Source organism: Stegostoma tigrinum, chromosome 12, assembly GCF_030684315.1.
Source record: "Stegostoma tigrinum isolate sSteTig4 chromosome 12, sSteTig4.hap1, whole genome shotgun sequence".
NCBI classification, from domain to species: Eukaryota; Metazoa; Chordata; class Chondrichthyes; order Orectolobiformes; family Stegostomatidae; genus Stegostoma; species Stegostoma tigrinum.
Genome location: NC_081365.1, coordinates 48,444,863 through 48,469,639, shown reverse-complemented (window position 1 = coordinate 48,469,639; position 24,777 = coordinate 48,444,863). Strand labels below are relative to the sequence as shown.

The 24,777-nt window shown below is 40.9% G+C and overlaps 1 protein-coding gene and 1 long non-coding RNA gene across 2 annotated transcripts in view; one reads left to right on the top strand and one right to left on the bottom strand.

Moving 5' to 3' along the window:
- Positions 1 to 24,777, bottom strand: part of LOC125456799 (uncharacterized) — a 167,043-nt gene that overhangs the window by 90,556 nt on the left and 51,710 nt on the right. The window lies entirely within an intron of this gene.
- Positions 1,994 to 24,777, top strand: part of LOC125456800 (uncharacterized) — a 28,759-nt gene continuing 5,975 nt past the window's right edge. The window contains exon 1 of the long non-coding RNA XR_007248516.2: positions 1,994 to 2,104. This is a non-coding gene — a long non-coding RNA (uncharacterized LOC125456800). The remainder of the gene's footprint in view (positions 2,105 to 24,777) is intronic.

Genomic DNA, 24,777 nt, shown 5'->3' with positions numbered 1-24,777 from the left:
AAAATAGACTAGGCATGTTGGGTAGGATTAGTGGGACCTCCCTCTTTTATTTCCCCCCGCACTCCCTCGACCCCCCCAACCCCCCCACCCCGCCACCCCAGTCCATAGGCCCCTGCAACTGCTGTTCAAACCTTTGTCTTCATAGACCTGTGTTTTCCCCTAAGCTGCCAAAGAAAATCATCCACACCCCCACCACCCCATTTCCAATTCTGTGCTGAGTCTTGCTAAGTATCTCTAACATTCTCTCTTGGTCAATGAATCTTAACAGAAATGATTCAAGGCACAGCTTATTGATGCAGCTGTGGAAATAGAGGACAGTCTCCTGTCCGCAAATCCCCAGATATCATCGTCTCAATGCATTGCCTGTACTGCCATCTCTGATGCTGACTTATTTATTAATTAGCAATAATTTATATCTAGAACTAATAGGATTGCTTGTGCAATGGTATTAATTAGCTGATAGACTAGTTTGATTTGAAATTAATTCATAATTAATTTGTTTATGTATCACATACTTAATGCAAATTGGATCCATTTAATGATGGTTTTCTCCACTTAGTTTATTTTGTGCTGTTAAATCTATTTGTTATGTAGCTGCTTAGGTCTATATGTTTACCAAGGATATGTTATTCTCTTAAAATAAATGATAAATAAGACTCTTAATTCTAATCCCTTTGTCTGTGCTGTGATATTCCCGCTTGAATTGTCACCTCTGCTTCTCTGGAATTGACTGCATTCTTCCTCTCTGTACTTTTGGCACTGATTTGTGATTTTACATTTTTTTTACGTACAGCCATAGAATCATAGTGCTCTTACAGTGTGGAAGCAGGCCATTCAGCCAATTGAGAGCGCACTGACCCTCCAAAGAGCATTCCACCCAGTTGCACACCCCTACCCTATCTCCGTAACCCTACATTTCCCATGGACAATTCACCTAGCCTATACATCCCTGGACATGATGGGCAATTTAGCGTGGCCAATCCATCTAACCTCCACATTGTTGGACTGTGGGAGGAAACTGAAGCACCGGAGGAAACCCCCACAGACATGGGGCGAACGTGCAATCTGCACACAAATGTCTTCTTGTTAACTGACTGGAAATAAATTGTTCTACTTGAGCAGACAACAAAATTATTAATTATGAAGGAAATTCACCTGTGGATATTCAACTGCCCATAGAATGCATATTTTGAAATACTGGAAAATCTTACATTTTCTGGGGACTTTAAGAGTAGTTTGAGCAAAATATGTTCTCTTTAACTTCATTTTCCCTTGAAATATGTAGGTAAGAATTAGCAGAGCACTAAAATAGTTGCATGCATGACACGTGACAAATAGTCTTGCTCTGCATTAATGAAATGTATTGAGAAAAGTCACTTTAGAATGTTTGCATGTGTTGAAAAATGGTCAATATGCACCAGCTAGGAAATAATATTTAAATATTCACCTTAAATATGTAAACACTGGAATTAATTCTCGACAGATATTACACTTAGCAACATTTGTGACACCACCAGCTGTTCCATTTGAAGAATTACAGCCTATGGAATTAGTGGGGGTAGAAAAATAAACACAGTGGGTTGCTAGTGAGTTCACAACATGGAGTCATATTTGTTCTTGTCACCAGAATCTGCTATAATCTGGTTGACTGGATTCAAATGTATATTTATAATTATGATTATAGCAATTAGTTGCACAAAATGAAAATTAAAAATGGCTAAAAACGAATTCTCCTGGTGCTGAAATTCTGTTTTATTATCTTGCAAAAGAATCAACATCTCCGGAGATGATACTGTTGCAGGTTCCAGAAATTGGAAAATGTCCACCACTGAATATAAGTTTCTATAGCAACAGGAGAGGTGTATTGTTCCACTGAGCATGTGAATTGTTTTCCCTTTTTTTTTAATTTTATCTACCAGCTATTTTCTATGCTGACAATTGTACATAATTGCCACTTTGGTATAATAACAGACTCATTGCAAAGCTTAAAAGGATTACATGATGCTATTTCTCAGCACTTTGTCTATGTTTCAAAAATGTTCCACAGAGCATTCTGAAGAGCTTATGTCACATAATTCGTTCTTAAAGATTGCCAGTTCTACAGGTGAGTCATATGTTTTGCTGAAATATTTGCATTCAGACCTCAACCAAATGACAGTTGACTAATCTCAACCAAGGCAGACTTGGCAACAGCATGACTGATCGAGCTGGTCTCATCCTAAAGGGCATAGCTGCTGGAGTGGGTCTGCGGCAAGTGGTGAGGGAACCAACAAATGGTATTGACATATTTGACTTCATTCTCACCAATTTGCCTGTTGCAGATGCACTCGTCCATGATGGTATCAGTCCTTGCGGAGACTAAGACTCGGCTTCACATTCACAACGGCCCGCATCGTGTTGTGCGGCACTATCGCTGTGCTAAGTGGGCCAGAGTTCAAACAGCCTAACGGTTCAAGATTGGACATCCATATTGTGTTGTGCGCCATCATCATTGTACTCCAATGCAATGCACAACCTTATGGCGCTCAGCAAATCCCCAAATCAACCATTACCATCAAGATAATGGATCAACCCTGGTTCAATGGGAAATATGAGAATGGCAAAATGGAGGAGCACAAGACATAGATTTTTTTTTAAAAAAAGCAGGTGTCAGCCTGGTGAAGCTGCCATACAGGACTACTTGTGTGTCAAACAGCACAGGCAGCAAATGATAGAGCTAAGTAATCCCACGACCAATGGATCAGATCCAAGCTCTGCAGTCCTGCCACACCCAGTCATGTGTGGCAGTTGACAATTTAGCCAACTTGCTGGAAAGAGTCTAGTGCACCAGTGCAAAAGATTAAGCTGAAACAATCTCAGCAATCCTTAGCCAGAATAGTGAAATAGTGCTGAAGACCTGTGCTCCAGAGTTTCTGCTTGCAAAGCCAAGCTCCTCCAGGCAACAGCTACTATACCGGTATCAAGTTGACAATGTGAAAAATTGCCCAGATATGTCCTGTACATAAAAAGCAGGACAAATTCTACTCAGCCAAATACTGCCCCATCTATCTACCCTCGAACATCAGCAAACTGTGTCTTCCGCGTGCTCTCGAGCAGCAGCACATGCTCAGTGATAACAAAGTGTGGAGCTGGATGAACACAGCAGGCTAAGCAGCATCTTAGGAGCACAAAAGCTGACGTTTTGGGCCTAGACCCTTCATCGGATGCCCAGTTTGGGTTCTGTCATGGCCACTCAACTGCTGACCTCATTATAGCCTGGGTGCAAACATGGACAAAAGACCCCAGTGAGGTGAAGTGAGAGTAACAGGCCTAGACATCAAGGTTGTATTTGACAGAGGGGCGAAACTTTCTACAGATTGTAGTCACACCTCTGCGATGAGGCATTGGCTTTAAGAGGTGTATTTTGTCCGAGTCTTTTTCATGAAGAAAGTTTGAAGCCAAGTTGCCAAGCAGTCTGTTCCAAGCCAATAAAGTAAACAGATTAGGAAGTTGTGGGTTTTTGGTTAAAGTTAGAACAATTGAAGTATAAAGGAGTTGGTTCAAGCTCCCACAGAAGCAAGATTTCGCTTTATGTTTCAGTAGTTGCAGCGGTTTTGAAGTTGGATGTGGAACTTGTTTTCACTGTCTCACTGTCTTTGTCTTTCTCTTGACACACCCCTTCTCCCCCCAACTTGATCCCCTCCCTTTACAATTAAAAGGCTGAGTTTCCTTCTTCCTATTAGATTTGCATGTGAGACAATCTATTTTACAGAACTTGCCTTTACCAAGGCTGTTTATTGTATATTACTATATTAGAACAGCTGCTGTTTAGAAGTTAAAAAATCTATTATTCTGTTAAGGCTACCAATGCAATTAGGTTATTCTAAATCTTTCTTTCTTTGCTTTGTATTTTAACTAAAATGTGAAGAAAGTGTGTTTTGCTTCAAGCATGACAGTATGACCAATTGAATTGCATTTGGAACCCATCACTTCAGCAGAGGGTGGTGACGCAGCTGATTGGTAGTTGGGGGTGAAGATTTACATTGGCACAGTCACCAGTACCAAACAGGGGAATGTGGACTAAGTGTTGTCAAGAGACGGTTAGACCCCAAATGCCACTACAGTGTTTTCCTCCCTCCCACCCTCCTCTAACCAGCTAAAGAAAAGCCACTGTGAAGACCACAATCAGTAGCAGAGTGAGTATAAATCTTCCGGAGCTTGTGGTACATTGTAGCTGCAAGAAAAAGCTGGAGTGACATCACGGGGAGACTGTGACCTGACTCACTGGTGGGAAATCCGCACAAAATTTGCAAAAGAATGCAGCCAAGAAATGTCGAAAGATTTAGTTAACTCAATAAAGTAAATTAACCAAGTAGAAATGGCTGGGCAGCTGATGTGTTGCAGCTGTCTGATGTGGGAGCTGGCTGATCCCATTGCAAACAGTGGTGAGCACATCTGCAGTAAGATAACAAAGTGTGGAGCTGGATGAACACAGCAGTCCAAGCAGCATCTCAGGAGCACAAAAGCTGACATTTCAGGCCTAGACCCTTCAGAGAGGGGGATGGGGAGAGGGTTCTCGAATAAATAGGGAGAGAGGGGGAGGCGGACCGAAGATGGAGAGAAAAGAAGATAGGTGGAGAGGAGAGTATAGGTGGGGAGGGGGTAGGTCAGTCCAGGCAAGATGGACAAGTCAAGGAGGTGGGATGAGGTTAGTAGGTAGGAAATGGAGGTGGGGCTTGAGTTAGGAGGAAGGGATGGGTGAAAGGAAGAACAGGTTATCGAGGCAGAGACAGGCTGGGCTGGTTTTGGGATGCAGTGGGGGGAGGGGACAAGCTGGGCTGGTTTTGTGAAGCAGTGGGGGGAGGGGAAGAACTGGGCTGGTTTTGGGATGCAGTGGGGGAAGGGGAGATTTTGAAGCTTGTGAAGTCCACATTGATACCATTGGGCTGCAGGGTTCCCAAGTGGAATATGAGTTGCTGTTCCTGCAACCTTCGGGTGGCATCATTGTGCCACTGCAGGAGGCCCATGATGGACATGTTGTCTGAGGAATGGGAGGGGGTGTTAAAATGGTTCACGACTGGGAGGTGCAGTTGTTTATTGCGAACCGAGCGGAGGTGTTCTGCAAAACGATCCCCAAGCCTCCGCTTGGTTTCCCCAATGTAGAGGAAGCCACACCGGGTACAATGGATACAGTATACCACATTGGGAGATGTGCAGGTGAACATCTGCTTAATATGGAATGTCATCTTGGGTCCTTGGATGGGGGTGAGGGAGGAGGTGTGGGGGCAAGTGTAGCACTTCCTGCGGTTGCAGGGGAAGGTGTTGGGTGTGGTGGGGTTGGAGGGGAGTGTGGAGCGAACAAGGGAGTCAGGGAGAGCATGGTCTCTCCGGAAGGCAAACAAGGTTGGGGATGGAAGAATGTCTTGGGTGGTGGGTCGGATCGTAGATGGCGGAAGTGTCGGAGGATGATGCATTGTATCTGGAGGTTGGTGGGGTGGTGTGTTGTGTGAGAACGAGGGGGATCCTCTTTGGGCGGTTGTGGCGGGGCGGAGTGTGAGGGATGTGTTGTGGGAAATGTGGGAGACGCGGTGAAGGGCATTCTCAACCGCTGTGGGGGGAAAGTTGCGGACATCTGGGATGTGCGGGAGTGGAATGCCTCATCCTGGGAGCAGATGCGGCGGAGGCGGAGGAATTGGGAATAGGGGATGGAATTTTTGCAGGAGGGTGGGTGGGAGGTGGTTTATTCTAGGCAGCTGTGGGAGTCGGTGGGCCTGAAATGGACAGTTTCTAGCTGGTTACCTGAGATGGAGACTGAGAGGCTCAGGAAGGTGAGGGATTTGTTGGAGATGGTTCAGGTGAACTTGAGGTTGGGGTGGAAGGTGTTGATGAAATGGATGAACTGTTCAAGCTCCTCTGAGGAGCAAGAGGCGGAGCCGATACAGTCATCGATGTAACGGAGGAAGAGATGGGGTTTGGGGCCTGTGTAGGTGCAGAAGAGGGAGAAGTGTTGGTTGCTTGAGGAACTTTGGCTTAGAGTTGATGAGTAGAAATCTGAGCTTCAAACACTGCATCACATCCGAGAGGAGGGAGAAGTACCTGTATGCTATGTTTCAGGAAGCAGTCACACCCGGTCGATTAAATACTTCAAATTTAGTCAGTGGCAAGGGACAGCAGGATATGACTGTAAGCAAGGCAGGTAGAGGGATCCTGCAGTCAGGAACAGAGGACCTCTGTTCTTGATCTTGTCTAACAGGTACGAGGTACTTGCTCCCTGTGTGGATGAGGAAAAGGGCTGCAGGGAGGATGAGCCAACTGACCACTGCACAGTGGCATGGGAGACCATTCAAGAGGGGGGAGCAAAAAGACAGGTGGTAGTTGTCGGGGCTTCAATAATCAGGGGAATAGATAGTATCTAAAAACAGAAAGAACTGTGGATGCTGTAAATCATGAACAAAAATAAAGTTTCTGGAAAAGCTCAGCAGGTCTGGCAGCACCCGTGAAGAAAAAAATCAGGGTAAATTTTTCGAGTCCAGTGACCCTTCCTCAGAACGGGTAGTATAGATAGTATTCTTTGCATGCAGGATCAAGAGTCCTGCAGGATGTGTTGCCTGCCTGGTGCCAGGGTAAGGGGTATCTCAGACCGGCTTGAAAGGATATTGGAGAAGCAGAGGCTGGTCTACAGCAGAAGAAACAACATAAGCAAGACTAGGAGAGAGGATCTGTTTGGGGATTAGCAAGAGTTAAGAACGCAATTAAAGAGCAGGTCCTCAAGGGTTATGATCTCCGGATTACTGTCCGAGCCACATGCAAATTGGCTTTGGGGCATCGGAATAAGGGAAGTAAACACGTGACTATAAGAGTGGTGCGGGAAAGAGGGGTTCCTTTTCATGGGGCACTGGCATCAGTATTGGAACAGGGGAGATGTGTACTACTGGGATGTTCTCCACCTGAACCAAGTTGGGACCAATGTTCTGTTGAAAAATGTGAATAGGCTGATTAACATGACTCTAAACTAGAAACTGGGGCATGGGGGGGTGGGGGGAAAGGGAATAGTGAAATATCCCCAAATGGAGAGCAACGCAACCGGCTAACATCTGTAGGGGTAGATTCTACTGTGTGGAAAAATATGAAAACAATGACAGGGAAGGAGAATTCAGGAGAGGTTATTAAACTCTCCAGCACAGACACAAATAGGAAAGTGTGTTTGGAAAGGGTTAGGAATCAAACTTCAAACATGCTGGATAAATGAGTGCTAATGAGAAGATGGATGCTTAATACAGGACTGAATGTGTTTTATCTGAATGCACGCAGTATAAGGAATAAGATGAATGAGTTTGTGGCGCAGATTGAAATTGGGAGATATGATGTGGTGGACATCACGGCAATGTGGCTGCAAGGGGATCAGGATTGGGAGTTGAATATCCAAGGGTATACATCTTATCAAAAAGATAGGCAGGTGGGAAGAGGGAGTGAGGTTGCCTTATTAGTAAGAAATGAAATTAAATCAATAGTAAGAAATGAAGTAGGGTCAGATGATGTAGAATCTGTGTGGGTAGAGTTGAGGAACCACAGCAGTAAAAAAGAACCATAGTTGGAATTATGTACAGGCCTCCAAACAGTAGCCAGGAGGTGGGGTGCGAGATAGAGCAGGAGATAGAAAAGGTGTGTAAGGAAGTCAGTTATGGTAATCATGGGTTTCAATATGCAGGTGGATTGGGAAAATCAGGTTCATAGTAAATTGCAAGAAAATGAATTTGAGGAATGTCTACAAGATGGCTTTTTGGAACAGCTTGTCTAGACCAGAAACGTCAGATTTCCTGCTCCTCTGATTCTGCTTGGGGTGCTGTGTTCATCCAGCTGTACACCTAGTTGTCCTATTCTGGATTTAGTGTTGAGCAATGAGGCACACTTGATAAGGGAACTTAAGGTGAAGGAACCCTTAGGAGGCAGTGATCATAATATGATTGAATTTACTCTGCAATTTGAGAGGGAGAAGATAGTATCAGAGGTAACAGTATTACAGCTGAGTAAAGGCAACTACAAAGGCAAGAGGGAGGAGCTGGGCAGAATTGACTGGGAGAGGAGCCTAGCAGGCACGACCGTGAAACAGCAATGGCAGGAGTTTGTAGGAGTAATTCAGGAGACACAGCATAAAGGAAAAAGAAACATGGTGCAGGGATGATGAGGCAAACATGGCTGATCAGGGAAGTCAGGGATAGCAGGAAAGCAAAAGAGTAAGCATATAATGTGGTGAAGGGCAGTGGGAAACCAGAGGACTGGGAAGCCTACAAAGACCAACAGAGGGCAACAAAAAAAAAGAAATAAGGAGGGGGAAGAGATTAAATATGACACGTAAGCTAGCCAGTAATATAGTGGAAGGCTGTAAAAGTTTCTTTTGTATATAAAGGGCAAAAGAGAGACAAAAGTGGACATTGGATGGCTGGAAAGCGACACTAGAGAAATGGTAATGGGGAACAAGGAAATGGCTGAAGACCTGCGTAATTACTTTGTGTCAGTCTTCACAGTGGAAGACGCAAGTAATATCCTAATAATTCAAGAGAGTCAGAGGGTTCAAGAGTTGAGTATTGTGGCCATCATAAAGGGAAAAGTGCTAGAAAAACTGAATGACGTGAAGGTGGATAAATAACCAGGATGAGATGGACTAAACCCCAGAGTTCTTAACGAGATAGCTGAAGAGGTTGTGGAGGCATTAGTGGTGATCCTTACAGGAATTGCTAGAGTCTCTTTGCACTTCAGACTTCAGTCTTTTGCCTTATTCCTTTTTTTAAACAGGAGTGTCACACTGGCGATTTTCCACTAAACCCCAGAGTTCTTAACGAGATAGCTGGAAGAGGTAGTGGAGGCATTAGTGGTGATCCTTACAGGAATTGCTAGAGTCAGGGAGGGTGCCAGAGGACTGGAAAATCGCCAGTGTGACACTCCTGCTTAAAAAAATGAATAAGGCAAAAGACTGAAGTCTGAAGTGCAAAGAGACTCTAGCAATTCCTGTAAGGATCACCACTAATGCCTCCACTACCTCTTCCAGCTATCTCGTTAAGAACTCTGGGGTTTAGTCCATCTCATCCTGGTTATTTATCCACCTTCATGTCATTCAGTTTTTCTAGCACTTTTCCCTTTGTGATGGCCACAATACTCAGCTCTTGAACCCTCTGACTCTCTTGAATTATTAGGATATTACTTGTGTCTTCCACTGTGTATTAGCAGTTGTATTCCATGATGCTGTCAAGGTAAACTTGCAAGTTGAGTCAGTAGTTAGGAAGGCAAATGCAACTTTGGCATTTATTTTGAGAGGACTTGAATATAAAAGCAGGGATGAACTTCTGAAACTCTATAAGGCTCTGGTCACACCACGTTTGGAGTATTGTGCGCAGTTTTGGGCCCCATATCACAGGAAAGATGTACTGGCCCTGAAGCAGGTCCAGAGGAGGCTCACTAGAATGGTCCCAGGAAAGAAAATTTTAACATATGAGGAGTGTTGGAGGACTACGGGTCTATAGTCGATGGAGTTTAGAAGGATGAGGGGACATCTAATTGAAACTTACAAAACACTGAATGGTCTGAACAGGCTGGATTTTGGGAAGATATTTTCATTGGTAGGAGAGACTAGGTCTCAAGGGCACAGTCCTACAGCAAAGGGAAGACATTTTAGAATGGAGATAAGGTGAAACCTCTTTAGCCAGAAAGTGGTGAATCTATGGAATTCATTGCCTCAGAAGGCTGTGGAGGCCACATCATTGAGTATATTTAAGTCAGAGATAGATAGGTTCTTGATTGTCGAGGGGTTCAAAGGTTACGGGGGAAAGCAGGAGAATGGATTTGCAAAACTTATCAGCCATGATTGAATGGCAGAGTAGACTCGATGGGTGAATGGCCTAATTTCGGCTCCTATGTCTTATGGTCTTGCCTTTTAAAAATAAGAAAATGTTGGTGTCTGGACTATCTCCTTAGTATATGTTGAGGGGGCATGTAGAAAGGTGGTTGTTGGAAGTCAGTCATCTCAGTTCCAGGATATCACTGCAGGAGTTTCTCAAGGTAGTTTCCTAGGTCTGACTATGTTCAGCTGCTTCATTAATGACCTTCCCTCCATCATAACTTCAGAAGTGGGGTTGCTCACCGATGATTGCACAATGTTCTGTGCCGTTCACTCAAGCTCTGACCAGATCATGTTCAAATTCAAAATGTTCTGGAAAATAACCAACTTTGAGCCAATAAGTAGCCACTAATATTTGCACCACACAAATACCAGGGAATGACCTTCTCCAATAAGAAACAATACAATCACTGCCCCTTAATAGTCAATCATGTTATCATCACAGAATCCCCCACTCTCAACATTGTGAGGGTTACCATTAACTAGCAACCCAACTGGACTCACTGCTCAAATGCAATAGCTATAAGACCTGTTCAAAGGCTGGTGGTACTCCTGCGAGTAATTCATCTCCTAACCCCCTAAAATCTGTTCACCATCTGCAAGACAAGTCAGGAGTGTGATGGAATACTCCAACATGCCTGGATGAATGCTGCTCCAACTGCATCCAAAAAACAACAAATCAACCTGCTTGATCGGCACCACATTTTCAAATATCTACTGCCTCCTCCACTGAAGCTGTTGTCCAACAATGTGTCCCATCTATAAGATGCACTGCTGAAATTTATCGAAGATCCTTCGTCTTCCAAACCCACAAACACTTCCATCTAGAAGGCAAGGGCAACAGATACATGGGAACACTACCACCTGCAAATTTGCCTCCATGTCACTCACTAACCTGACTTGGAAATAAACTGCTGCTCCTTCACTGTCACTGAGTCGTTCGATAAGGTTCCCCACAATAGCCTATTGTACAAAATGCGGAGGAATGGAATTGTGGGAGACACAGCAGTTTGGATCGGAAATTGGCTTGCTGAAAGAAGACAGGGGGTGGTAGTTGATGGGAAATGTTCATCCTGGAGACCAGTTACTAGTGGTGTACCGCAAGGGTCGGTGTTGGGTCCACTGCTGTTTGTCATTTTTATAAATGACCTGGATGAGGGCGTAGAAGGATGGGTTAGTAAATTTGCAGACGACAATAAGGTCGGTGGAGTTATGGATAGTGACGAAGGATGCTGTAGGTTGCAGAGAGACATAGATAAGCTGCAGAGCTGGGCTGAGAGGTGGCAAATGGAGTTTAATGCAGACAAGTGTGAGGTGATGCACTTTGGTAGGAGTAACTGGAAGGCAAAGTACAGGGCTAATGGTAAGATTCTTAGTAGTGTAGATGAGCAGACAGATCTCTGTGTCCATGTACACAGATCCTTGAAAGTTGCCACCCAGGTTGACAGGGCTGTTAAGAAGGCAACACAGTGTTTTAGCTTTTATTAATAGAGGGATCGAGTTCTGGAACCAAGAGGTTATGGTGAAGCTGTACAAAACTCTGGTGCGGCCGCACTTGGAGTATTGTGTACGGTTCTGGTCACCGCATTATAAAAAGGATGTGGAAGCTTTGGAAAGGGTGCAGAGGAGATTTACTAGGATAATAAAATGTGAGGCTGGGTGAACACAGCAGACCCAGCAGCATCTCAGGAGCACCCAGTATCTGCAGTTCCCATTATCACAGATTTACTAGGATGTTGCCTGGTATAGAGGGAAGGTCTTATGAGGAAAGGTTGAGGGACTTGAGGCTGTTTTCATTAGAGAGAAGAAGGTTGAGAGGTGACTTAATTGAAACATATAAAATAATCAGAGGGTTAGTAGGGTGGATAGGGAGAGCCTATTTCCTAGGATGGTGACTGTGAGCACGAGGGGGCATAGCTTTAAATTGAGGGGTGAAAGATATAGGACAGATGTCAGAGGTAGTTTCTTTACTCAGAGAGTAGTAAGGGAATGGAACGCTTTGCCTGCCTTGGTAGTAGATTCGCCAACTTTAGGTACATTTATGTCGTCATTGGATAAGCATATGGATGTACATGGAATAGTGTAGGTTAGATGGGCTTGAGATCGGTATGACAGGTCGGCACAACATCAGGGGCCGAAGGGCCTGTACTGTGCTGTTATGTTCTATGAACCACAAGAAACTCATAATGAAGAGGATATACAGAGAAACTAATCACAAAAACACAATTTATATCAAGTGGTTATACATTGCTACTGATGGAAATTGTCTTTGGCCTGCAATGACCCAACTTCATGGTTGAGAACAGGAGAAGGCAATAATGAGGCACTGAAAGACATGCAGCACATTTCTATGTAAAGAATTGACAATAAAAGACAAGAAAAAGCACCAAATGTGCTAGCCCAGATTTTGAAATGATCCATAAATGCAATTTAGATGCCAGTAATCTTGGCTGAAATTTTCCCTCTTTTAGACAATGTATAGGAGGAGATATGTTAGGTTTTAAGCAACTCAACTCTCAACACTGAGAAGACTTGCTGGTTAAATACCGATCGATTTGTTAAGAAGTGACTGCTGAGCTTTAATAAAGGTCTTGGCCTATCGCAGTCTTCAACTGCAATTCACTGGCAGAACAATCCGAGGCTACTGCTTGCAGCTAGTGGGTCCTAAGGTATATTAGCCATTAATTGATCACTTAAGGATTTTAATTGGTGGTAAGTCAACTAAGTCCCTCCTGGACCTTCTCACCTAGCACTTAGTTGGTGAGATGGTGAGAAGGTAGGAGGTGGGGTTAGGGGAGAGGTTCCTTCTCTGGCCCAACCTGTCCCTTCTCACCATCTCTAGGAAGGGAAAATATTCACCCCTTGGTACTGTCCTCTTTGTTTCTGTCTAAACCAAAAATGACTCTGTTTCTATTGCTGAAAATCTTACGACACCTCATTCAGTAACAATATTGGCTTGACTTACATTGAAAACGTTTTAATTTTTTTAAATGCATACCAAAATTCTCAACATGCAATATGCTCAATAAATAGAAACGCAAAAACATATTCGGTGGAATCCAGAATCTGGGACAGCAAAAGATGAATCCAGTGCTAAGAGAAAGAGGGAGAAAATATACCAGCTTACAATGAAAGTAAAAGCAAAACTACTCGTTGCATGACCTGGAGCTTGAACTGGATAGGTGGAGATGAACAATGTGAAATTAAAATGAGAGACAGCAAAGAGTACCTAGTATATTTTACAGCAGAGGAACATGCCAACATGTGCTGGGAACATTGGATGATAAAACTGAGGTGTAGCATTGAAGAACAACAATGTCTGCAACAACCTCTCTCACTGTGCTTCATTCAAAATCTGTTTCTCAGAGGGGAAGAATTGCTGTAAACATAGGTTAATACAATTAAACTATAGTCATTATAATTCTAGTTTGTTCATAGAGTATGTTTGTTAAAATGTAATATATCATACAGTCAATAAAGCAGATATTACACCTTACTTTTCAATGCTGAAATCAGAGTTCTGAACACACTCATGATTGAAAGATTTAACTTTACTGAGAACATTCTGTTACACCAACTTACAACTCAAGATCCCAGAACTTGGATATATCACGGGATCCCAGCTTTTTAGTAAAATCTAGGCACAGATTTTGCTGTGGCAGGGCATTTGATAGTGCCTGTCATTTGTTACACTTGACCCACAACCTTCAGCTTACGCTAAGTTCCTGAAGGTGTCGTGTCACTAACCTGAATGAATAGGGTGCCAAATTGTGTATCTCCTCAATCAATCTGGATAAGGATTGAGAAATAGTATTATATAGGGTTGCATAGTACATGTATCGCAGAAATAGGCTTTCTGTGCAAACATGTTGAGTTCTGCTCCAAACAAGCCTCCCACTGTGTTCTACCCCTGCGCATATCAAATGCTCTTTGAAAGTGCAAATATAGTAATGTATTGTATTAATTTTATTCATACTTTCTGTTACTTCTGCAAAGAATTCAGTAAGGTTGAAGCATTTTGAAATGCATGCTGACTTCTCTTTGTTATCCTTACTGTTACTAAATATTTCTTGAATATAGTTTTCATAAAAGTTCCCATTATCTCTCCTAGCACCAATGTTAAACTAACGGGTATTCAATTCTCTGAATGTTTCTCAAGTTGTCCTTCAAAATAGTATTAGCTGTCCTCCAATTCCTTTTTATGAGTTGCTTTATTTGTGCCTCTCTCAAGTTTTTCCTAGTTTCTTTTAATACTCATCCATCCAAATTGGGGTGACATGGTGACTCAATGGTTAGCACTGCTGCCTCACAGCTCCAGGGACCTAGGCTGGATTCCAGCCTCTGCCACCTGTCCTTGTGGAGTTTGCACGTCCTTCCCGTGTCTGTGTGGGTTTCCTCCAGGTGCTCTGGTTTACTCCCACGGTCTAAAAATGTGCATGTTAGGTAGATTGGTAATGTTTAATTGCTCATAATGCCTAGGGATGTGCAGGCTAGGTGGATTAGCCATGAGAAATGTGGGGTTATGAGTATAGGATGGATATGGGTGGGAAGTTTGTTGGATGGACTTGATGGGCTGAATGACATGCCTCTGGACTGCAGGGCTTCTAAGTTCAATTCAATTATTAATAACTTGGTCCTTATGTGAACTACCTTTCTATGTTCATAGTACGTAACTGTCTTTATATTCTTAGATTTCTAATCTTGCTTACCATGTTAGTGCGTAAGTTCAATGTCAAATTAGGTATTAGAGGGAAAGACAGTTTGTATAATGAGAAAGAGAAGTGAAATGTGATCAAATAAAAAAGAAAATTTTAGGGATGCAATCAACACCTCACTTCTAGTAATTAATTAATTAGTGTCAGAGAGATTGTTTTGCAGTAATCAATGCTTATCATCCATTAACAAGAATACGTGTGTCACGTTTTGTACAGAGTTTAGTTTGTATCTACCTTATGAGCACATCTTCACATCACATTTCAGCATGAGGTACACAGTGATAAGAAATTTTTGTGAAACTTACGGTGGGAAATTTTGTTTCAGACCGTTACTTTTGAATATTGTCGCTTAACTAAGAATCTGTTCCTCACCAGAATTTTGAGAGAGAGGCTATCTAAAGATGGTGGCTGTCATTCATCTCAGTGCTCATTTGATGACAAAATCCTGTTTATTATTACTGCCTTAACTTCAACCTTTCAGGTTTTTAAACAAGAAAGTACAAATTAAGTAGGCCTACATTTGTGCATGGCTCCAGAAGCTCTGACCAAGCTAAACTGAGCTGTTGCTATGGTAGAGGTGCTTAAATTCACTCTGTGTTAGAGAGAAGAAAAGTGGCAAGTTCTCATGTCTGATTCTCTATCATTTGTTTCTCTCTGTTGGGAATTACCCTTTTGTGGGGGTTTGTAAGATATGATCATGCTCAATTTAGGTGCCTGATCCTTTGGCTTGCCTTCTGATATTAACTATTAGTTAAATTAGCTTGCGCAAAAAAAAGTGCTCCTTCAGAAAAGAGAAGAGAAAAGGGCAAACAAAAGAAGAGGGAAAAGACATTTAAAAAGGAAGAGGAAAAGCAGATTAGTATGGCTAGAAATATCTCATGCATGATCGTATAATTGGAAAATTGGGGTAAAACATTTGCATGATTTATGAAGATGCGTTAAGTAATAAATTATTTGAGTACTTTCAAGCTTATGGTTCAACTGGAGGATGGAAGCTGAACAGCATTGCAGCAATGTTTCTGACATTGTCAGTAGCTCTGTTTGTTTGGATGTGCAATATATCATCCTGTCAGAAATGCCAAACTTACAGCCCCAGCCATGTCAATGATGGGCATATCCTATCTTCCCTTCTGTAAAACAAAGAGAAATATTAATTGTGTACAAATGAAAAAAGTTGTATAGTGTTCCATTACAACAAAAGCTTCTAATTGAACAATTAAATTACAGATAATGGACCAGATTTTAGTCTGCCAACAATGGCCAGGTTTATGGGCTGTCATGATTATTATTTGGTTAAAGTGATAGCAATTTCTGGCTTTTGAAAATGCAGTTTAATGCAGAAATATGAATGCTACTGTTGATGCTCCTCCAAAGGCTATATTGTTGCTGTCTTTAGAAATACATTGTGCAGCGAGATCACAAGAATGGGAAAAATGTAGAATAATTTCCAATATTTTTGGTCTAATGACAAAAGAACATTTGGGTCTTATATAATCAGGAGAACCTGACTTTTTAATGGTACAGTAAATGATAGTGCTGAATATCCTTCTTGTCCCCCAAAGCATAATTTTACAAGTTTTATGATTAATTTCCTCAAAGAAAATCACTGTTGAAAATAAAAAAAACAGGTTTTCTGTTTTCTATTTTGTCTTTTCCTCAATGGTGTGTGTCCTACTTTTTTTTTACTTCCTGTAAAGTGATTTAAGCGAAGAGTTTTCAAATCTCATTGGTTGAAGACCTTCTCTTTACCTGTGCTCTTTATGGGTGCCAAAACTCTTGCAATTGCCACTTCAGCTGACCAATATTCAGAAGCTTGAAATCTCCAAATACAGGGCTATGTCTAGTCTATTGGAAACGGTACGTGTCGTGAATGATGAAAGCTGTTCTTTTGCCACTCGCATTAAAATTCTTAAAGTCTATTGAGGAAAATCTTTCATAATTTCTAATTTGTAATATCTTTCAAATTTCTACCTCTAAATTGTACCTTATGTTTTGCATTTCATTAATTTTAATGTATGCTAGGACAATTAACTAATTATTGCTCCATAGTTGATGCAATAACATAAATAGGGTAATGCTTCTGCTAATGTAGCAGATAAAAATAGTTGAGACAAATACATTAAGCACTTTACTGACAGTATCCTCTACTATAATTTCAATCAATATTTCCTTTGTACTTCCACATACAGGAGCAAATATTTGTATGCTTATTGCACCTTAAAACCAGGAATATTAATGTTGAAAATGATGTTAAGTTCAGTCAGACAACATTATGGAAAGAAGATTGATGCTTCAGAACACCAGTAAACAAATATCAACACAAAATATGAAATGGGAAAATAATAAAAATCTAAGACCACTAAATCCAGAATGTTCAGCTTTATTTTCTTCTATTAGTGGTCTTAATCAGAGCAGTTCTGATTGAGGGTCTGCTTCTGAAACTTGAACACATCTAACCTTATTAGCAGATGCAAAGAGCCTTGCATTTAATAGTCTGTGGTCAAAGGTAAAATAACTAATATTATAAAGCTTGAAAACCCAACTCTTCGCTGTTATAGTGAAAACTCATCACCAGTTATTGTTTAATAGAAAAGAACCAGCAATTTGGGCAATTTTATAAGATGTTATTGTATTTTGATAATTAAAGTCTATATCATTTCATTATTCCTGATAAAAGGAAGATGCCTAATTTTCAGCAATACTCAACTTCTGTACTACCAGATGAACATGTTTAGGTTGAATGTATAGAATACTTTGCATGCCAGGTTTTCAGTGTCCTGGATCAACCTTGTGATGATGTTGTGGAGTTGTATACTACTAAATGTAAATGGCCCAGTATGGGTGCAGTAATGATATACCCTAGGATGAGAGAATTTTGAGAGCATCTTGCTATCAGCATTTAACATGTATTTATGTCAATGGTGGAATTCACTGCCCAGGAAACCATGGCTGCAGTGAAGATCATGAAACAGACCTGAGAAGAAGAGAATTCAAAAAATTCTTTTTAGGGAATAAAGGTACAGCTTTAAGACCAAATAGTAGCCAGAAGTGCTACAGTATTGAGCAACTGTTGGGAAGGAAGCATCTCTAAGCAGAAAGTCCACCAGAATATTCAGTCTTTCAGAATTTTACTGTTAGTAATAGGAGAAACAAGTTTTTTTTATTTAAAAAAGCAGTTACGTCAGTAAAAGTTCACTACTAGCAAAGGGAAGAAGAGAGGCTGATTATTCAATACTCTGAGCAGACTTGATCCATTCTGGAAAGGAACATAAAACTTTTATTTCAACTTCTAATTCCACAATACATTTCTGAACTATTTACTTGACAAGACAATAATTCTTCAGGTACAGGCTTAAAGAAAATCAGTTGAGAAATGAGAGAACAAAGAGTTGGAAGCAAGAAATATTTTTTCAATTTGAAGCCCTAACAATGAAGTTAATAAAATCGTTAATTTGAATTTTAAAAAATCCTCGTGTGAGACATGGCTCTGCAGCATTTACTGTCCATCCCTAGCTATCCTTGAGAAGGTGGTGGTGAGCTGCTGTCTTGAGCCGCTGCGATCCATATACTGTGTGTAGACCCACAATGCTGTCAAGGTGGGAATTTAATGGTTTTGACTGAGTGACAGCAAGAGAGCAGTGATATATATCTAAGTTGGGACTTTGCTTAGTTAGGAGGGAAGTTGTAGCTTAGTGGTGTTCCCATGTATGTGCTGCCCTGTCCTTTTAAATGGCCATTTCCTGAAGTGCATCTTGCAGATTGTGTGTGCACACCCGCACACACACCTCTGTTCTGGATGGTGCCAAATGTTGAGTGGTAATGGAGTCGTACTCATCCAGGTAAATGGGAAGTGTTCCATCTTCCTCTTGACCTATGCTTCATAGATTGTGGGCTGGCTGTGGGAATCAGAAGTATTTCTCACTGCAGTATTCCTAGATTCTGGCATGCCTGTGAAGACATTGTTACCAAGTGGTAAGTCCACTTCAGTCTCTGGTCAATGGTAACTCCCAGGATGTTGATAATGAAGGGTTCAATTATGGTAATACTACTCTGTGTCAATGAGCGATGTTTAGATTCTCTCTTATTGCGGACGGTCATTGCCAGAATGTACAGTAAATCTTATGAAAAATGATCTAAGTCGCTCATTTGTGAATGTGTAGAAATGTTATGTGATGTTTTTGAAAGGGAGGGAAAATAAAACGTAGGGTAAATTGTAAGGTCTTCAGGACACAAGAGCAACCACATAATGATGACATGAAGCCAAATTTACTGAACATAATTAACCCAGTGTGGGTGGAATTGGACTATTAGAATGAGAGACAATCTTAAGAACTCATCGGCATGGCCACACAGTGAGAGTATTTTCAAGGTAGGCAAGAACAAAACCTGAATTCCAACTTCATTAATGAACTCAAAATCAGTCAAATAATACTTGCATAAACAATGTGAATGTTTATTTTGTTATGAACAGCCAGTAACCCTAACCCTTGGAGATCTAGGGGTTTAATCAAAATTGTACATGAATCAGATGATGGATGATCACAATTCCTAAGATTGTTGATGATCTCAGTGACTGACTCACTAAAGAGTTTTTACTGTCTGGCTCAGTGTTAATTATTTTTCATCTGCGTTAACATCAATATGAAAAGTTACAATGTTGGGGAATGGGAAAAAGTGCTAAAACACTATCCTAACTTAATACTACCTTGAAACTACTTTTAACACAAGACAATATTAATGTCTTTTATAATAACAAATTACATGGTGTAGCAGCAAGAATGGGAATCTGCATTGATTTTTGTTTCCAGATGAAGAGATGTTGCATTTCACTGTTCACAAGAAATGGCCTTCACCGTTTGCTCACACTCCTAGTTTCAAAATCGGGAGATCTGTAAATTGATACCAAGAGAAGTGTGACAACTACCATTGTATGACATTTCTCAGTCCACTATTTAGCAGAAGTGTTAACTAGTTAGAAAAATAAAATAAACAGGAACTAAAACAAGATCGGACAAATTGCTCAAGAGAGAATAGTGTATTCTCTAGGTTCATGTTATATATACTCTGATTAAAATATTTCAATTTCTGAAAGGAAGCAGGAATATTGCAACCCATATGGGGCAGGATTTTGTAAACTTAATCTCAGAACAGCAGGGGCTGGAACCCGATTTTAGTAATTGGTTGTTTTAGCTAGGGCTCTTACCCTGAATCAAAGACAGTGGGCATGATATATTATCTAGTCAGTCAAAGGAATGATTTCTAAATAAAGAGATTACAACAAAGAGAACATAGTTGCAATGACTCAACAGCACGTGGATCTTTGAGGCTGGAGCCTTCAAAATGGAGGAGACCCGAAACAGTATTTGCGGAGTTGCATGCTCCTAGCTCAATGTCTTGGGATTGGATCTGAAGAGCTTTAATAAACCTTTCTAGGAAGGAAGAAACCTACGTCTACAATCAAGTAAGTGTGGGCGGAAGTAGTTGAAATGTCAGGAGCAGGAGAGCTCGTCATCGAATTGAGATGGCGCATTCAGTGGATCCAGGACATTGTAGAGGTGCTACTTGCTACGAACCTGTTACACATCAATAACATTTGCAAGAAGCTGAAAATTCACTAGCATGAATTAGAAGACCACATGTTCTATTTCCATTAAAACATTTTAATTAAGTGGTGGATATATGATTTTTAGCTGTCACAGAGCTCGAAAAACAAGTGGTGGAAATAAAGGTAGCCAGTGGAAATGAGGAATCGCACAATGTTAACAATCAAGCCTGTCAGAAGAGAACCAAAAACATCCAGTTAAGTTTTAGGAAATGCTGAATAAAAGGGAACTTCAGGATTGAGCATCTACAGCATATGTCTTACAGGCAAACAATTGAATTAATTGATCAGTTCACCAGTAGGTGCTGTGACAATGGCAAGGTGTGTGATTTCTCAGAGGATGAATTGATAGAGTAGATAATGAAGCTGGTTATAGTTTCAGCATGCATCAAATCTATCCAAAAATATTTCTTGGAAAACGAAACAAGTTCATGATATTGATACTGCTAAAAAATGGCAGAAGATCTAAATTCATTGCAGCTGAATAATAACAACATCTGCAAACAGTACTAGTGCAGTCACCAGAATACAGAAACAGAAAACTGTGTGGGAGGTATGGTCCATTGCAACATTACAGAGCTATCTTATGCTTGAAGACTCCTGTAAGCCATGCAATGCAAAAGTAAACTGCACTCACTTGTGCAAAATGTCTGTTTCCAAAGATACAGCCAGGGGCGGTGATAAAATGCAATGAAACAATATTGGACACACTGACAGCAACAAATTGGAATGTGCTAGAGACTTGTGTTTAATGAGCACTTACACAAGGCTTACAGTAGGGCAGACCAGTATGAAGATTTAAAGTAGAACAGCATTCAACCAGAAGGCAAATAGGCTTTCTGCATTGTGAATGCTCAAAGGCAATTGTATGTAAAGACAGAAGCCAACACAGGCTTTGGAACAAACCATCCTGCCTTCAGATATGTACCTGAATCATTGGAAGTCAACGATACCAGATATATGCATATCAAAATTAATTTCATGTAATGGGTTATCTATCCTTTCATTGCTGGATTTCAGTATAAATTACCAATGACATTCTACATAGAAACTACAAATATCCTACCTAGCGATTGTGAGTGGACCAGCAATAGCAGGATTACTGTTGTGCACAGATCTCAATGTTGTAGCCATTCATAAGACTACAAATAAAGTCATTGCAGGCAAAGGGATTTAAGAATACTCACACTGAGTTCGGCCAGATTTTATATCAATTGAACCCTTAAGAATCTTCAAAGTTGATGTTATATTTTACATCAAAGGAAATACAATTCCATTAATAGATGACCCTCACAGAAAATAGAGTTTACATGCAAGAAAAACATCCACCTAGACTACAACTAAATCTGGTAAAATTCAGAATTACAACTACAACATTTGCTGCAAACCTGGTACCTAAATGACTGTCTAGGATGTACTCAGCAGAACACCAAATCAAAAAGAAATTCTACTAGACCTACAAACAAGTTTCAGAAGTAGAAGATGTGTTTAAAGTCAATTTAATGAATTTTAGTCAGCACAAATGGAGTGGGTGTTGGGGAAATCAGGAGGAATTGGCTGATGGATTCCTTACAGGCACCACAGAAAGCTATCACGGAAGAATGACATGACACAGGCGTGAGACACTCCCATAATCTTTAGCATTGTGAAGATATACCAAGTTTCTCAGGAACCAAAATAGTTAAAAGTCATCAACTGCTAAGCCAGTATTATTGCCTGTTGTAATTGCTTGAAGGGGACAGTTAATTAATAACTAGACTGCTACAGATGTTGAGTTACAGGCAGGCCAGACCAGATAGATGTGGCATTTTTTTCTCTAAAGAACATCAGATATGTGTTTACAACTAACAACAATGATCATATGGTCATCATTAGGCAGGCTTTTTATCTAAGGGTTATTGAATTTCAGTTTCACCATCTGCAATGCTGAAATTCAAATCCATGGCCCCGGACCTCACCAGACCTCTCGTCCAGTGCTGCCACAAATCTCGTACATTTTGCATACCTTCAGGTCCCTGTAAGATTCTGTCTACTATTTCAGGTCTTCAGGAAAATTTGAAATGTAATAAATTTTGAACAGGGAAGATGTGGAAGAATAATAGCAAAATCTGTAACAGTATGGATGGCAGGTTTCAAGTTCCAAAAAACCAAAGGAATGGCAATGGAGATAGTAATGGAAAATAAAATGCATTCATGTGAGGTCTGAGTGCTTGTATAGTAGCCATCCAGATGCACAATGAAGGAAAAAAAGTAAAACAAGACAAAACCAAGGTGGATTAAAATAAAATTGAAAGCAAATATTTTAATTTAAAATTGTTGAACTCAAAGTTGACTCCAGAAGGCTGTTGTGCGTTAAGTTGAAAACTGAAATGCCATTGAGCTTCATTGGAACATTGCAACAGGCCAATGACAAAGACTGGTGTAGGGCCAACATGGAAAATTGAGATGGTAATCAACAGGAAGCTTGGTATCATGGCTAGGACCGAACTGGTATTCCACAAAGCTTTCACTCTGTTTCTGTTTCTCCTCCTCAGTACACGGGGGATCGTATTGTGAGCAGTAATTGCAATGCATAAATTTGGAAGGAATGTAAGTAAATCACTAATTCACTTGAAGGAATGTTTGGGGATGTGGGCAGTGAGAAAGAAGGATATAAAAGAACAGGTTTTTCATCCCTGCCCTTGCTTAGAAAGGTGCCATGGTGAATGGGGTGATTGAAGAGCAGGTTAGGGCATCATAGAGGAAGCAGCTCCTACAGTAGAGTGAGAGAAGCAAGCAGGAAAATAAGCACATGATAGTGGCATCTCACTGGAGGAGGATCCACTGATTGAGGATGATACTACAAATATGGAGGTTGGTGGGGTAACAGGAAGCTGTCCTTTTACATTCTCCCTATATTTCCCTCCTTCCATTCTCCCTGTCATAATTTTGGGAGGCGAGATGTATTGACAGCAGAATGCATGAAATAGACTGGACATTATTAACTCTGGAAGACTCTGTTAACCAAGCTGGGGATGGCGTGGGAAAGTGGAATGATGCTGAAACTAATAATCTTCCGAAAGAGATCACTTGTGGCACAGTGTTAGTGTCCTTTTGCTGAACATGGAGTTCTATGTTCCAGACCCACCTTTGCCAGAGGTGTGTTATATCATCTGTGAGTAGGTTGATTAGAGAATATCAACATGAGCTCAGATTCCAATTAGGCACTGAAAGAATTTGAATTTCCTTTTGAAACTTTTCAGACAGCTGATGTCCGAGTGCTTGTTTCGGGTGAGTGCCGAGGATATTTATGAAGCCCTTGTATCACTTCTCACGTGGGAGGACCCATCAAAATATTCATATGCATTATGCTCATTTGCCATTGAAAATAACAGGCGAAACACAACTGAATTTCAATCCTGACATATCTGTTGACAGGCCCAATGACTGCCTTTTTAAAAAAAACATTTTATTTACCGAGACTCATGGAATGATCTATTTGAATTCCTAAGTTCCTTAGTTTATCCATGTTTTTGTGTATCTTACCTCTGAGTGCACACACCTGTTTCTTATCTTTACTATCAAGTTGCAACACTGAACGCTTATACAGGTGAATTGCGTCAATCAATAGAAATGCTGCTCTGGATCCTACAAAAAAAAACTTTGCCTTCCCCTGCCCTTTGCTCCCCAATTTCCATTCTATGAGGCTCTCCTAACACACCATCCCTCTGACTTATCTGCTTGTCAGCAACCAACCTTTTGGTGTTAACCAACAACCACTTAATGGCTGAAATTCTGCTCCAGCTTCCTGGCCAGCTGCTACTTCCCATGTGTTTTGTGTGAGGCCCAGTGAGAATGCCTGCCAGATAAAACTTGTCCAGATCTCTTGATACCGAGGTCAGCTTGTGGGATGAGGAATATGACACTGTTTGGCCTAACAACACTTCTGAAATCCTACTTTGTTGAAATTTGCATAGATCTGGAATTTCCTAAATCTTTTCAGCAGAATTGCATCCAAACATCATCTCTTGCAAATTTTCTCAACCATTTTTGCTGCATAATCCAATAAGGTTAATTAGAAATTAATTCAAATTCTTATTTAGAAGACCACCGCAAAAATTGGCATCAGTATGTGTGTTTGAGAAAAATCCAGGGCAACAGGATCTGCGATTTCCCATTTCTTTACACGTGGGAAACAAATTCTCTGGCTCAAAAGCTAAGGGAATTGGCAACAATATGCTGCTGTCTATGAAAGGTTTGTTCAGATTCAGCTAATCTTTTTATTGTTGGATGCTATGTGGTCTTTAGTAAAACCAGTAATCTCATATGCTATGGATGTTCTTGAATGGTTCTTTTTTAAATTAAATCTCTATCAGCTTATTCTTTCCTTAGAGGAATGTTCACTTGGACCTTCAAGATGGTATGTTCTTCCACATTTTTTTTAAAAGATTTAACACTTATCTTTATACTTCCCCACAAAACACATGGGCCCAGATTTTCTGATAGTAATTTCTTTACAATTGCACGTCAGGACTCCACAGATGTGCTGATATAAGAACAAAGAAGAATACAGCACAGGAGCAGGCCCTTCAGCCCTCCAAGTCTGCGCT